Here is a 12814-nt window from a genome sequence, read left to right as displayed (position 1 = left end):
CGATTGGCCAGGTCATGTGACATGTGCGCCAATCGTGGGACAGCAAGTTCTGCTCCTATTTCCGGGTCTAACAGACTGCAAACTATAGATATCTATGCTGCAAACTACCTGGCGTTCTATCGCCCTGCTCTAAGACAAACTCTTTCCTTAACCAACTTCGAACGAGCGCCTAAGCTTAACCAGTGTAGACACTTGCGGTCCCACGATTGGGCGTACATGACACATGACCAGAAATGACCTGGCCAATCAGAGACGCGGAAACGCAGTTCTGTTGTAGAAGGCATTCAGGCCTCCGGCGTCACAGGAGACACGTCACGGCTGGAGGGAGAATCAGAAGCAGAAGATATCACATCGCCGCTAAACCTTACGCCAAAAGTACACAGGTAAATCAAACACTGTTATTTGTATTTCAGCTTATTGTTATTGTTTTGTTGGGAGACATGTCGCGGCCTTACAGTTAGCTGTGTGTCGAGGAGATTAGCTTTAGCTGCTAACTGTTAGCTCTGTTAGCTCTGCTGGCTAACTGTTAGCTCTGTTAGCTCTGTTATCTAACTGTTAGCTCTGTTAGCCGGGAGACCAGCAGACGGTGGGCTAAGTGAGATGGACCTGCCGGGTCAGGAATATACCAACACGCGTTCTCAGTTTATAGCTAACGTTACCTCAAGTCGGTTAAATGTTTGACGAATGCAAGCAAACCGTCATCTTAACAGCCGTTAGCACGTTAGCTGCTAGCTAAGTAAGCTAGCTAGCTAACACGAGCTAAATGTGTGCAGCTGGAGTGTAGCAGCTGATCGGGAAGTAAATACAACAGAGTGTTTAGAGTTCTGCCATGTTGTAGACAAGTCAGGTCGTTTACTTCTAACATATCCCTTTGATTGAAAAGTTTATTAACAGATTGCAGAATGGGTACAGTACAGTACAGCTCAATACATACAATTGTTAAGGGGATGCATGCAGACCAGAGAAAGACTTTAGTCTTGTTTACATCAGGGTCCCCCATTTTCAATTCATCATATGACACGCACGACATACAGATAGACAGTACTGCTACATCTATACATTCATGACATACCAGATTTGCAAATACAGTACTGTTTGTGATACAAAAAGAGTCCAGAAAAGGGAGTATATACATTTGACGTAAAAACTGTACATTGGAGGAGGTGGGGGGGGGGGGGGGGAGAAACACTGTACAAGCAAAACTGTACATTGGAATATTGACAACCATACTAGGTAAATTACTGTACATTGGAGAGGGTTGGGTTAGGACATTTACAGGGGCCAGTTTCGAATTGCAGTCTCCCGTAGGTGTTCCTTGAGAGTGGTTTTGAAAGTGGGTAGTAATTCACATTCCTTTACAGCTTTAGGTTGGGCGTTCCACATTGATGTGGCATAATTGCGAAAACGTGTTTAGTCCCTTGTTTGAGCCGAATCTGGGTTTAACATGATTTGTGGAGCAGGGCGGCTACGTGGCGTAGTGGGCAAGGCGCTCGCCACGAATGACGGAGACGCTGGGCTTGCCTGTTCGAGCCCAGCGCTCCACATTGCTTTCAGTTTAGCTGGTCATTCATACTAATACACATTGGCCGTATTAGGGGGTGGGAAACTGATGGGTGGGGATCGGGCATTGTGGACAGCGACTCCTACAGGTCGGTTGGTGCGCCTGCGCAGTAGAATCAGGAAGTGTCAGGGGCAGCGTGAGCCTCCCACGCGTTACTCCTCGCCACTGAGAGATCGAGCTGCGCAGGTGAAAAGATGCGACTGCTGTTACCTCGAGTACCGGAGGGGACATGTGCTATGTATGACTTAGTCCACATTGCAGTCGGCTTGTGGGAGGCAAAAAACAGCGTTCGTGACAGGGGAGGGTTGAATTGGATGATACGAAATTGGGATGGGAGAAAATATAGGAAAATGGGAGAAAAAGTTGATAAAAAAAAACATGGTTTGTGGAGCTCCCTCTGGTGTTGTGATCGTGGTATTCACTGACCTTGGGGAAGTATTTTGACATGTACATGGGTACCTTGGTCGTGTAGTGTATCTTGTAGACCAGGCCCATTGCAAGTTGCTGTACTCTGTCGTCTACTCTAAGCCATCCTAGGTTGTCAAAGTGGGCAGGGGTTAGGTGGGTTCTAGGAGTAAGGTCAAGCAGTAGTCTGACCAGTTTGTTTTGAGATGTTTGTAATTTTGTTTTTAGCGCCTTTGAGGTGCTTTGGTACCATGAGGTGCAAGCATAGTCGTAGTACCCTTGAATGAGTGCTCCTGCCAGAGTCTTCAGGGTATTCTTGTTTACCAGAGAGGAGATCCGGTACACGAATCGAGTTCGTTGGTTGACTTTTTTTATTACATTGGATGCCATTTTGTCACAGGAGAGATTAGCCTCTAGGATGGAACCCAGGTATGTAATTTCATCTTTCCTTGTGACAATATTGTCACCCACTGTAACTGAGAAGCCGTCGGTCTTGCTGGGTTTGTTGTTTGAACCGAAGAGAATGGACTCTGTTTTGCCCATGTGTAATGATAGTTTGTTATCAGCGAGCCATATGCAGATTTTGCCTAGTTCCGACTCAACTAAATTTACATGTTCGAAAAGGAGTAGGAAGAAGTACACTTATTTAATCCTACCCCTTTCCCACTACTCAAATGAGTGTACTAATTTAAAACAAATATATATATATATGCAAAAAAAAAAAACTATATGTAAAACATGAAAGAAATAAAATAGAAATGTAAACACCTGTGAATGTCAAGTCCCTTCCTCATCCCTGTACCTCGTGAACATCATTTCCGTATAAATCAGTTTGAATTGTCTCATATTTGGACATTGCTTTAGCACCACATTCAGACCTGATGTTACATTTTCCTGCTCGATACTGAATTAATTGATTGTTTTTGTTTAAAATCCAGACATCCAACCGGCGTTAGCAGGCTAGCTAGCTCAGTGTGTGGAGGGGTACAGCTGTGCTGAGCTAATGTTAATGTTAATCGTCCAAGGACCCTCATCTGAAAATCTATTTGTTCTGTTTCATTAGGGGCTCTGCTTGGCATCACTACTGCACTATCTCGCGTACGTGCACGCGTACTGAATAAACCACAAATGTACCTCTAATACCAGTATTAGTCTGACCACACCCCTCATCAGCTTACCTTCATAAGCAGGTGTGTGGTCACCTGCTCTCCTCCTTCTCGCTTTCACCACAAGGAAGAAGTGCCTCGGTAGATCCCCACACTTGACACCATGATGGAAGAAAGGTTTAGGAGCAGCTTTGGGAAACAAGGATACGTTGACATCATATCTTTATTTTCTCTCTCACTATTTTCGAGAAAATACGGCGATATTGTCTTCGTACTGGAGTGTCTGGAAGATGATGATCATTCTAAAAACCCTCCACCGGTTTTCGTATTGGGAGCACGCCGCTGCATGCTTCTCAACTGCAGTTCCTTGCTGTGTTTGTTGGGGTGAAACCTGTCAGGCCACGGCTGAACTGTCGGACATGCCGCTGTTGTGAGAAGCGGTGCGTTCCAGGTTGGGTGAGTAGTGTTTGCTGGCGGGCTCCACTTGTCTGTTAGTGCTATGGGGGCTACTTGACAAAGTTTATGGAAACCGGCCCCAGACTAGGGTCCTTTGTTCAGCCACCTAGGCGACAGAAGGCCTTGGTCTGGAGACCATTATAGTTTTAACTAGTGGGCCGCGACCATTGACACTGGTGATCCCTGTGTGTTCTGGACGAGTGGATTCTCTCTGTCACCGTGTTAAGGCCCCATCTTTCATATCCAAATGAGAGTATTCCTTCACGAGGGGATATGTGCATGTAATGTGCGATAGCGGCAGATTCATGTTCAAAGTCAGCTACACAGGCCAGTTGGTACTGTGCTGACTCCGTCGGATGTGGTAATGTCACCGTTGTGAAGCGGTGTTGACATCTTGTTTTCTCTTTTCTCTTAAAAAGTGAGGAGAGGTTCAGAACGGCGGCCTGTCTGGGTGAGTGTTATGTCATTGTTTACATGTTCATAGCTTACGGTTAGCCGGTCAGCTGTTAACTGCTGCGTTAGCCTGCTGGATCGCTGCATGGCCTGCTTAAGGCCTACTATTAGCCAGTCAGCTGTTAGCTGCGGGGCTAGCATGTCGTGGTCGCTAGGTAACGTTAGCTTGCTGCTATGGCCATGGCCTGGCGCGGGGTAGCTTAGCTTCTCGCGCGCCGACGTGAGCTCGCTTCTGATCGCGTGCGTCGTTAGATCGGCGTCTCGCGAGCAGAAGCAATAGCACCCGAACGGTTGGAGCAGCCGTTAGCTTGATGCTATTCTGTTGAACGTGCTTTGATTTTAACATGTTTTACACTCTTGACCACGACGTCATCCTTGACAGGGGATGTTCGTCGACCCTGCCCTGAGCCTGGACGGGGATTGCGTCAACAAAGAGGACTGTAGCGACTGGTTGGAGCGGCGGCGCTGCCCGGATCGAACAACACAGGACGGCTGTGTTCTACGGTGTCTTGTGACTGCACTTCGCTGATCTGCGTTCCGGGTAGGAACGGGGTTGACCAGACCTCATAACACGTCTTCTGGTTTTACTTTGCTAAATGTATTGTGAATAACGGTGTTTTTCCCAAAACGTGTGTTGCTACAATGCATTTAGGATACGTTGCGGGTTATGTGTGAGCTGTTTTTGTCACTGGCAGTTAGCTTCTCCGTGCAAACGGGATGTAATGATCTGGTTGTTGTGTGAGTAACACGGCCGTGTACTCACAACTAAGGTAACTAACCTATGAAGCTATGCTTGGTGACAAGTGAGTAAAAGAATGTTCTTTCTCAGACTGTAATGACAATGAACAGTGTGTTCACACATTAACAGGTTTTCCTGTTTTAACTGGCCGTATTGAGGGTAAAATAGGAGGATTGTGTTTTTCCCCCCCGGTTCCCTGGGGACTTTATCACCTCCTATCAGACATGTTGTGCATTAATTGTGTCTTTTGTGTGGTAGGGATACGATGTAACTCTTAGCTTGATTGCTGAGGTTGTGCTAAATCTGCTGGAGAAACTTATTTCCTAAAGGGAAATTGGTTTGGTTGCTGTCATGTGTGCTTAGCAAGGCCTGTGGTCGATACTAATCAAGAATGATGTATTCTCTCATTGTGAAAAAAACGGCGTTCCTCTGTTGAGTGTTTTTGCCATTTTTTGTAGGTGATGATGGGTTGTGTGTGTCATGTGACCTACAACTGGGTTGTACTGGCCACAGAAGCACATGTGTATGTTGGACCGGGGTTCTTAGAGCCCTCTCTATTCTGTGTTTTTCCTTAGTAAAAATCAGATAGCAGGTTAGCTCATGCGCTGTGTGGAGCTGTGAAACGCTTCATAGAGCTGACTATGACTGTGTCATATTCTCTTTTTGTCGTTACGTCGTATCATGGGTGTGGGGTCGTAAAGGGGTGAACTGGTAACCTTTCCTCTCCCCATTGTTCTGTCGGTCAGGGGTACACCCCCTGTCCTTCAAGGTTCCCGTCACGTGACGGTTCGGCACGTTACGGGGGGGGGGGGGAGTTCCTGGTCCCACGGCCTGCAATATATTCTTTTCAATCTGTACAGCTCGCGTGGGAAGTCTCTCTGGGGATCCCCGTCTCTTTCCTATGGGAGGGTGGTGGGATGTAAAAATGTGAACATTTTTTACCCCGGCTGTGTAGACTGGGATACATACTGTTGATGCTTCCTTCTTTCTATTCCAGAAGTGTTGGAGTTAGGGAGTGTCACACCCCTCTTGTCGTTCCCCTGGGCGCCTTGAGGATTCAATGACAGGTCTAAATAGCCTGTTCATTGATGGGGGTGTGTCCCGACGCACGTATAGTGCTAGCTCGCTGTAAACAGGCGATTGACTGGCACGCCTTGGTTGCTTGTGGTTGAAACAGCGTTTTTATAAAGCAACTGAGATGGGGGTTTTTCCTCTTCCGACGACCACATCCCATGACCTGGGTGGGTTGTCGACGGATTCTCGTTCATGTCTGGGGGATGATGACGGGATGGATCTGAACATATGTAGTGGGGTCTCACGCCCTTGGGGTGGGCCACCAGGCGCGGTTCGTCCGAACGTCTGGGTGGCGCCTTCTTTTCATGTTAAGATCAACACGCATATCTGCCCTTCTCCTGGAGTAGGCATGTCGGCGTGGTTAGGGCACGGGACTGGTTCTGGTCACGCTGGTCCAGATCAGTTGAACCCGTTGTCCGCCGGGGATGCAGATCTGCTGTTCTGGTACCCTGAGGGACTTGGGCTTTTTTCAGGGGGAAGAATGCCAGGTCGGTCTGGGTGTCACAGGGTTAAGCGCTATGGAGACCCTGGTTGGGTATGTTTTTACTCAGCACTGTCGTCATGGCTTACAGCCATGCCATTCTGTACGCGCTCGATCTCGTCGGATCTCGGCCGCTACACAGGTTGGTCCTGGTTAGTACTTGGTTGGGAGACCGCCGGGGAATACCAGGTACGGTGTGCTTAGGGGCTGGTTCTCCATTATTTTTCGCTCCTCTCTCACGCATGGCGAAGAGGGGCCTGTGGGGGTGGTTTTTTGACCTCCTCTGGTGACCCTGTGCTTCCCGTACCGCCAGGCCCGGTCCGAAGTGATGTTTGCGACCCGTAGGCCTGGGTTAACCCTTTTTGGAAACTGAAACACTTGTACTGCGGTATAGCCGGTGTATACCCGCAGGTGTGTTTTTGGAGTTTTTTCTTGAGGGGTTATAGGAACAACCACCGCATTGGGTAACACCGAGGTGGTTGATTCCCTGGTGTGTTGGAGCAGTGTCAACTCCCGGGTTCACCGTTTGAGGGTGCCCCTGCACGTTCATGACGTCTGCCAATCGTGTCAGCCTTCTCTGCCTCGACCCCTCTGGGTGGGGGTTTTTAAATGGAGGCTTGGTCATGCAACACCGCCAGCTTACGCTCCTTCCGCCGGGGCGGCTGTGTTCAGCTGTCCCCTCTGGCGCCTGTCTCGTCCGCAGTCTCCAGGCTAGGGTTAACAGCCTGTTGCCTGGTTTTTCCCCGGTGCGCTGCCTGCTTCCGTTGGTTAACCTTTTTTTTTGTGTGCTTACGGCCATGCTGACTGTCTGTTCTGCAGGGTTAGTGTGCCAGGCGGTGTACTGTTGGGGGGACGGGGCCCGCTCGGTTTACGGCCATACCGACCTGAACACGCCCGATCTCGTCCGATCTCGGAAGCTAAGCAGGTTCTGGCCTGGTTAGTACTTGGGATACCGCCTGGGATTACCAGGTGCAGTAACTGGGGGGCCTTTGTCCGAATACGCTGGCGATGTGGGGGGCGGGGCACTACGTGCCCACCTGGTGGGGTCTTGATGCTGGCATCATGGACTTCTCCGGGCCCCCATTCCAGGGAGTCCAGTCCTTTTGGTGGGTCTGGGTCTTCCTTCGCGCTCCGCTGCTACGGCCTTGCCACGGGGTTGGGTTTGCCCTTGACCCCGTGATTCTGGGGGCAGTAACGAGGTTGTTCCTCCGTTCGTTCCCGGGTGGCATGCGGGTTGTGCGTGTGTGTAGTCGTGGGGTCAAGCCACGGTCTGCTCACCCTGTGCGTTAAGTTGCTTGAGTGCCTCTTCGCACGGTCGGGTCCGTCGCCTTCCCGTGAAGCCTCTAATAGGGGGGATACCCTCCATTAGGGGGGGTCGGGGGGGCTCGGCCCTCCCTGTTCTGATGGTTTTGGGGGGCTGTCAGCGGGGTGTATTTGTCAGCCAGCGGCTCCGCTTGGCCTCCCTTTGTGCAGTAGTGATGCCAAGCAGAGCCCCTAATGAAACAGAACGTTAGGTTATGACTATAACCAAGTTCTGTTAATTAGGGGTGACGCTTGGCATCAGACGGCCGCTGCAGCCCTTGACCTCACCTTGTGGTGAAAGCTTGGGAAGGAGGAGAGCAGGTGACCACACACCTGCTTATGAAGGTAAGCTGATGAGGGGTGTGGTCAGACTAATACTGGTATTAGAGGTACATTTGTGGTTTATTCAGTACGCGTGCACGTACGCGAGATAGTGCAGTAGTGATGCCAAGCGTCACCCCTAATTAACAGAACTTGGTTATAGTCATAACCTAACGTTATCACATAGGATTTAATCCAGAATTCCATAACTGTATACTGTAAGGGGAGAGAGAACTGGGAAGAGCAGAATGGTCATTCTTAGAATAGAATAGAAATACTTTATTCATCCCGGGGGAAATGTGGCACTACAGATCGCTCACAGTAAACGGTAAACATTTAGGTAGTCAAAAACAAAAGCCACGAATAAGAATAGAAATAAGACTAAGAATAAAATACGGTCTGGGATATACATTTTCTATGTTATGTATATACATTCTAATATAACACATACAGTCAAAATATACAGTAAGTGTACAGTAAAAAGTGTGGAATTGTACAGTGTCTTTAAGAATAAAGTAAAAGTCCAGGGCCCTCATTTATCAACGTTGCGTACGCACAGATATGTGCGTAACCCGTGCGTATGATCATTTCTAAGCAAAGTGTGGTACTTATTAGGCTTGGGCGGTATGACGGTATATCAGGGTATTTAGAAATCCCGACGGTATTGAAAATCAATACCGTCCGTCATCGTCAAAATCACAGATGCGCTTCAGTTTCTATAACAGTGAAACAGAGTTTTGAGTGTAGTGCACACACGCGCCAGCAGAGGGCGAGACCAGTCTAGTGGAGCGAGTGGGTCACAACGGTATTCACGTTTTACGGTAATGTTGCAACAGTGCTGTGAAAATACCGTAAAGCGTTGCGACGAGAGTTGGTGTGTGTTGTTGTGGAGCAAGCAAATAATCCGTCTCTTATTATATGTGAACTAAAGAGTACAAGGTTTACACAAACAGCCCCCACCTGCCTTTTTATTGTATTTGTACCGTCCTGTACTATCCGCTGTCAGCTGTTTATCTCTCTCTGTGAGCTACTGAGCTTGAATAACTAGCGTTAGCTCACGTTAACTAGCGTTAGCTCTGCGGCTAATCTTAGATTTCCCTGAACTAAATCAATGACTAGGTTATAAAGCATTCAAGTAGTTTTCACTGCACATAGATAGAAGTAGCCAAACAACGGGAGCATTTCGGGAGCATATGACCAAAACCCATGCAATTTCTAGCCCTTAAGGAATCAAATAGTCTGCCATGGCTATAGGCTAGATGCTAACGCTAAAACGGTGCAGGCTTCTACCGGTGCGGGACTACCATTCTGAGAGCTGACGATGATTTGTTTACTTGGTAACACGGGTTGCCCCCCCCCCCCCCCGCTGATGAAAATGAAAGTCATACCGTCAAATACCGTAAACCGGGGTATTATTTCATATAGGGTTTGACGGTGTGAAAAAAAGGATACCGCCCGAGCCTAGTACTTATCAATTTGAACTTGTGCTTGACTTTGTGCGTATATCTAAGCACAGCTCGGAGAGCATGCGTAGCTGGCGCCCGGTGGTAGAATTATATTCAGTCTGCAACGCGGAAATAAGCTTCCGTGCATTACTTCCAACACTGGCGTGTTCAACTTCTGTATGACCCGTAATTCATTATAGTTCATTGTAAAATAGCGACAGTAGTGTAATAACGGGCTCACGTGCGAACAAGAGGTTGGCCTGCTTGTTTGGCACGGGGGGGGGGGGGGGGGGGGCAGACTAAGAACACCCACCTCCAAACCCGATTAAATATTGTTTCAAATAAAAAGCTAAATACTATTTTGTGTCATGTTTCCAAATAAGATTGGCCACAACGAAATGCTTTCTACTTCAATTTGTTGGTTAGAATAGAAGATTACCTCCCTTGAAACTTCACTGAGACTAAAAGTAAAAGACAGTATTTTTTTTTGTGAGCTCCGCGCACAGGCGTGATAATAATAACAATAATAATAATAGCTTCATTTTATATAGCGCCTTTCAAGAGACCCAAGGTCGCTTTACATAGATAGGGGGGGGGAATAACAAAGTAACAAACATGGACAGACACAACATATAAATATGATGATGGGATTCAAGTTCGTCTTTTTATTGATCACATAGGCAGGCTATACATAGGCTGCATGGCACGCGTAACGATATGTCCCAGTAGGGCTGTCAAAAATTGGCCAAAGTGACATTTGAATATTCCTTCTAAAAAAAATTAAAAAACATGGGTTCGAACTAGGGATGTCAGTTTATCGCGTTAATTAGATTAATTAATTACACAGCAAATTATCGCGTTATGAAAATTAACTAAAAATGTATTACAAAAAAAAATCTTTTTTAATCTCATTCATTCCATAAGAATGTAGAATACACATTTACAGACTTTTTTAATATGGTCCATTTGCATGTTCTTGGTATCTGATTCTAGGGACATCTATGGATCTCAGGGAATGTATTCCCAGTGTCAGAAATACTGTGTCTGTTACTAGGCTTGAGTAAATTGTAATGAACCAAATGAGAATATCAATAAAAAAATGTTATCTTTGACTGTGAATAACACCATGCTCAAATTGACCAGACCTGAAAAATCTAAGCAAATTAATAGATGGAAGATGATTAAACAGAAGATTTTGTAGATACAGTACTGAATTCTGCCATCCAGACACATGCAATTTGAAATATGATTATAGAATATCAGGCATAAAATGGTTATGCGATTAAAATGTGATTAATTAGATTAATTCATTACAAATCCTGTAATTAAAAGAAATTGGAAAGGCTCTTCCAGGAGGGCAAAGCCAGAGATGCCTGGAAAGGTGTCAAGACACTTGCTGGCCTGCAAAACAACAGACCCCCGTCCCATTTAAGAACAGAGGAACAGCTTCTACTGCAGGTTTGATACACACACCTTCACTCAGGAGAGGGAGGAACTGACCACCAATCTCCTGTGTAAAGCAGCGACTAGCACCAACCTAGAGTTTCACCCTAGGGAGGTGGAAAGGGTGCTCAAGAGAACAAACCGTCACAAGGCCCCAGGTCCTAACAACATCAGTGGGCGCTTGCTGAAGGTCTGTCATGAGCAGCTGGCTGAGGTCTTCTGTAACCTCTTTAACCGATCCTTGTCTGAACACTCCATACCAACCATATGGAAGTCCTCCATCATTTGCCCAGTCCCTAAGAAAACGAACCCCACCTGCAATAATGACTACCGCCCTGTAGCTTTAACATCTCTGGTGATGAAGAGCTTTGAAAGGCTCATTCTACCTCAGCTACAGAGGGAGGTTAGTGGGCACACAGACCCACTCCAGTTTGGATACAAGCAGCAGAGAGGTGTGGATGATGCAATGATAACCCTCCTGCATCACACCTACACACAGCTGGAGAAGCCCAAGCCCTTTGTCAGGATGGTATTCGTGGACTTAAGTGCATTCAACACTGTGCAACCTCATCTGATGGGACAGAAACTCCTCCGGATGAATGTCAACCCCCACCTCATACTGCTCATTCTCTCCTTCCTCACAAATAGACACCAGACTGTTAGATTCAACGGCAACTACAGCTCCAACAGAACGGTATCCACCGGGGCACCACAGGGAACTGTCATCTCACCAGTCCTGTTCACTCTGTACACCGACGACTGTAGCAGCTCAGACCCTGAGATGCTCTTCATCAAATACTCTGATGACAGTCATCGTTGACACCACCAACTCCAATGGCCGCATCATTGGAGAAATGAACAGGTTCGCAGAGTGGTGTAAGAACAATTTGCTGGACTTAAACCCCAGCAAAACAAAGGAACTGCTGGTGGACTTCAGGCGTGACCCCACAACTCCCCCAGCTCTGGAGATAAATGGCCAGAAAATAGAGCGCGTTGAGGAGTATAAATATCTTGGCACCACCATCGACCATAAGCTCACCTTCAAGACCAACGCAGATAACATCCACTAGGGCTGGGCGATATGGAAAAAAATCATATCGCGATAACGATATGATAATTTTATTTTATTTCTCGATATCGATAATTATCGAATTGTTATAAGTATATATATATATTTTTTTTTTTATATATATAAACAACAGATGTATGTTTATTTTGCAGCAATTCTTTGTCATTGCCGCCATCTTTAGTGTTACATCCCCTCACACTCCAGTTCTCAGGCTGCAGCTGGTTTAAAAGCTAAAGTAAACCGGCTTCTCTGCTGGCTGTGGCTCCAGAGGAGTTGAACAGTTCTGGCTCTGCTAGTTTATTTTCGATCTTTTGGCGCTTTTTTGGTGGACAAACCACCGCACATGTGCACTGTGCCTCGTGACTGGAGTCTAGTTCTGCTAGCACACATAGCCTACTGTGTACAGACGGTTTCAAAATGTATTTTAAATTAGAAAGCAAACAAAATAAATGGACAAGAGAAAAAGAAATCTGAATTTGGTCAGTATTGTCATTTGGACAAGCAAAGCCATTACTTTAAGTTGCAGGCAAGAAAGACAAGTCTGTCCACTGTCTCTGGTTTTAAAACTGCCCTGTTGCAGGTTAAAAAAAATCCGATTTTTTTTTATTCGATATCTATTATTAAAATATATCGCGATATTTATCGTTATCGTTATATCGCCCAGCCCTAACATCCACTCTAAGTGCCAACAGCGACTGTTCTTCCTCAGGAAGATGAGGAAGCTTCAGGTGCGACCATCAATCCTGCAGGCTTTCTACAACTCCTTTGTGGAATCGATAATGTCCTTTAACATCACATCATGGTTTGGAGTGATGCGTGCCATCAATCGGAAACCTCTCGACAGGGTCGTTAAGATCAGCGGCAAGATAATTGGGAAGGACCAGGAGCCACTCGGCAGCATCCACAAGAAACGCACAGTTAAAGAGGCCTCCCAAATAGTTGTAGATAACACTCACACC

At 46.7% G+C, this 12814-nt stretch overlaps 1 long non-coding RNA gene across 1 annotated transcript in view; it reads left to right on the top strand.

The window, feature by feature from the left end:
* Nucleotides 1-331: 331 nt before the first annotated feature.
* Nucleotides 332-12814, top strand: part of LOC311239610 — a 67005-nt gene continuing 54522 nt past the window's right edge. The window contains exon 1 of the long non-coding RNA XR_014620437.1: nucleotides 332-383. This is a non-coding gene — a long non-coding RNA (uncharacterized lncRNA). The remainder of the gene's footprint in view (nucleotides 384-12814) is intronic.

This window comes from Notolepis coatsorum, assembly GCF_963971535.1.
Source record: "Notolepis coatsorum genome assembly, chromosome: 13".
Lineage (NCBI taxonomy): Eukaryota > Metazoa > Chordata > Actinopteri > Aulopiformes > Paralepididae > Notolepis > Notolepis coatsorum.
Note: the sequence above shows the minus strand (reverse complement) of the source record. Positions and strands in the feature narration are given on the sequence as shown.